This window comes from Choristoneura fumiferana, chromosome 28 (assembly GCF_025370935.1).
Source record: "Choristoneura fumiferana chromosome 28, NRCan_CFum_1, whole genome shotgun sequence".
Lineage (NCBI taxonomy): Eukaryota > Metazoa > Arthropoda > Insecta > Lepidoptera > Tortricidae > Choristoneura > Choristoneura fumiferana.
Window position 1 is genome coordinate 1,157,902 of NC_133499.1, and position 4,041 is coordinate 1,161,942.

The following is a 4,041-nucleotide window of genomic DNA, read 5'->3' on the forward strand; positions in this document are numbered from 1 at the left end:
AACAACTTTCAAATAAGCTTACATTTAGCAAGCCAACCCATAGAGGATGTATTAGTTAAGTTTTGGCACCAAGAAGACATATCAACAAAGTCAGTACATACACCTGAAGAAAAATATTGTGAAAAACTATTTATAGAGACCACATCTCAAAGTAATAAGGGTCATTTTACAGTGGAATTGCCAATTTTACAAGATAGAGTTCAAGAATTAGGTAATTCATTTAACGCAGCCTACCGCTGTTTGTTACACTTAGAAGCGAGGTTTCAAAAGGATCCCACATTATATACACTTTATAAAAACTTCATTGATGAATATGTGGAATTAGGTCATGCAGAATACATTAATAATTTTCAGCAATCAGATAAACTTGCTTCATATTATTTACCACACCATGCAGTGATCAGACCTGAAAGCAGATCCACAAAACTACGTGTTGTATTCAATGCTAGTGCAAAGACTTCTACAGGGACATCGCTTAATGATATTTTATTAGAAGGTCCAAACATATATAATGATGTTCTAGATATAATACTTAGATTCAGAATGTACAAATATGTGTTTTCATCTGATATAGTTAAAATGTTTCGCTGTATATTCATAAAGCCGGAGCAGTGTGCCTTTCAAAGAATTTTATGGCGAGAGTCAAAGTCATCACCATTAAAGTGTCTGCAGCTGTCAACAGTTACATATGGCACTAAGTCTGCACCATACTTAGCTTGTCGAACACTAAGACATTTAGCTGAACAAAACAAACAGGACTATCCATTAGCAGCCGATGTTATTATCTCCGATTGCTACATGGACGATTTCCTGTCAGGACATGACACAATTGAAGGTGTTCAACAGACCTGTAAACAATTAGTTCAATTACTTGATAAAGGTGGATTCAATTTGCATAAATGGACCACTAACAATCCAGAAACTTTAGATTTTCTGCCAAAAGAACAATTTTCTAAGAACTCAACTAATGATTTGTCACCTAACAATGTGATAAAGACACTTGGTCTTCAATGGGTACCATTTCAGGACACTTTTCAAATATCAGTACCAGATTTCAAAGAAATAAAATGCACAAAAAGAAATGTACTGTCTACAATTGCACAAATCTTTGACCCACTAGGCATCTTAGCACCTGCTACTATCTTAGTTAAAATCCTTATGCAAGACATTTGGAAATTGAACATAGATTGGGATAATGTTATCACAGAAGATCTGAAAAATATGTGGTTATCATTCCATAAAAATCTCAAATATTTAAAAAATATAACAATACCCAGATATTATTTTTCAGATGTTCCCAAAGAAATCACAATTATCGGTTTTTGTGATGCCTCACAAAAAGCTTATGGAGCTTGCATTTATTGTAGAGCAACTTATTCAAACAAACAAGCTACATGTACATTATTAATGGCTAAAACAAGAGTAGCTCCCATAAAGACACAATCTCTCCCACGTTTAGAGTTGTGTGGAGGTTTATTACTTGCCAAGTTAAAAAATAAAGTTACTGAAGTTTTAAGTAAGTTCACCATCCAAAGCATTCACTTATTTACTGACTCTTTGATATTATTGCATTGGATAAGGTCCCCTTATAGAAAGTTACATACCTATGTTTCACATAGACTTATGGAAATCATAGAGCTCACAGACATAAAATCCTGGAATTATATAAATACTAAGGAAAATCCAGCAGATTGTCTCACAAGAGGTATATCCCCACAGAACTTACAGCACCACACTCTGTGGTGGAATGGTCCGAATTGGTTAGTACAAGACCAAAAAACTTGGCCCATTTCTTGTCCCTCTACTGTCAGTGAGACTAAACATAGTATAGATTTAGGAAATGAAACACTGAACCAACCAGTAGTAACAACTATAACACAAGTGTCAAAGCAAGATCTAGATTTTTATGATCTTTTTCATAATTATTCTGATTTCCCTAGACTAGTTAGAATAGTAGCATATATATTTAGATTCATACATCACACAAAAAATAAAACAAAACCACAAACAACGCATTTATTGTCAGTAACAGACTGGAATAATGCACATAATCTTATTATAAGAATAGTTCAACAAAAACGGTTTCCGAGAGAATATAAAGAATTAAAAGATTTAAAATCAATTAAATCACAGTCCACACATTTACACTCAAACACACAAAACATGTACACATTCAAGAGTAGTCCACTCAGGAAACATAATCCATTCCTGGACGACTATAATATAATTCGTATAGGAGGTCGCATACACCATGCACACATTCCATATAATCAAGCACATCCCATTATACTCCCATCCAAAGAACACATTACTACACTTATAGTTACACACTATCACTCACGGTTACTTCACTCAGGCATTCAAAATACTTTAGCCAACTTGCGACTCAGATATTGGCCATTAAATGGACGTAACGAAGTCAAAAGTGTTATACACAGATGCGTTCGCTGCGTGAGGTTCAGAGCACAAGCCTGTGAGCAGCAGATGGCCAGTTTACCGTCTCCAAGGGTCAACCTAGACCGCGCATTTACTCATGTAGGAGTAGATTTCAGTGGAGCTATTTACATTCGCAGTGCTATGACGCGCAATTGTAAATACCTTAAAGGGTACATATGTTTATTTGTATGTTTGTCCAGCAAAGCATTACATCTTGAACTTGTAACAGAGTTATCCACTCAAGCATTTATTTGTGCACTTAAAAGGTTTGTAAGCAGAAGAGGCATACCTAGTGTTATATATTCTGATAATGCTTCTAATTTTCATGGTTCACATAATGAACTTAACGAATTATACAAAATGTTTCATAATGATGACTCATATAGCAAAGTCGTTAATTACTGTAATATTAATAATATTAATTGGAAGTTTACTATACCCCTAGCGAGCCACATGGGAGGCCTATACGAGGCAGGTATTAAATCGGTTAAAACTTTGTTAAAAAAACACCTATGTAATGTTAAATTAACATATGAACTCCTGTACACAGTACTAGTTCAGATAGAAGGTATACTTAACTCTAGACCGATGTGTACTTTAACTGATGTACCGAATGATATTGCTTGTCTTACCCCAGCTCATTTTATCATAGGCTCATCAATCACTGACTTACCAGAGCCAAGTGTACTAAATTTACTAGAAAATAGATTGACATTATATCAGAGACTTACTCAAATTAAACAAAGATTTTGGTCACAATTTTATAAGAATTATTTATCAGAGCTACAGTCAAGAGGCAAGTGGTTGCAAGTAAAGTCTAATTTAAATATAGGTGACATAGTTATCTTAAAAGAAGAGTGCACCCCACCTGCTTGTTGGCCTCTGGGAAAAATAGTTTCAGTAAATAAAAATAAACATGATAATTTAGTAAGATCAGTTGTTATTCGTACTACAAAAGGCGAATATACTAGACCCATAAATAAGATTGTACTTTTACCTATTAAATAATAGTACTTAATAGCTTACCAGTTAAGTTTTGTACTTTTTTATTGTTATAGAAGGATTCGAGTTTTCCTTTGTGGTGGCATGGCAGTTATTTATTTTGAAAAATAACAAGTTTGAAATGTTATGTTATATACTTAAGAGTACATACTTTATTATTTATAAATGGTTAAATAAAACTATAATTTTACCTTTAATGGCTTAGTGTTTGAAGCTATGATACCACTTAGGAAGTTTTTCAATTGTTTGTATTATATAACTTAGTAGCCAAAGCTTCTCAAAGTGTATTCGCGTTGAGTAGACTAATTTAGTAGCCAATGGTTCTCAATGTGTGTGCTATGCTAGGTAGAGTGTTTTATTTATAAAAAGGCGCGAGAATGTTTAGTATTACTAAAACCTTTGTCATTGGAACCTAGTTTCTGAACGATCCTTACCTTTTGTTCGTTCATGTTGTTGTCTATGGCAATGGCGGCACAGCGGTATGTGTGCTTAGCTCATGTGTTCTTTTCGTTTATTTTAATAAAACTACAGTGACTAAATACTCATGGATTTTCAATATAATTACATAGTGAACATAAACATAATCTTCATCAACACCCACTG

General features: G+C 33.8%; 1 protein-coding gene across 1 annotated transcript in view; it reads right to left on the bottom strand.

The window, feature by feature from the left end:
• Positions 1–4,041, bottom strand: part of Wdr62 (WD repeat domain 62) — a gene marked incomplete in the record, with an annotated part of 170,398 nt that overhangs the window by 47,086 nt on the left and 119,271 nt on the right.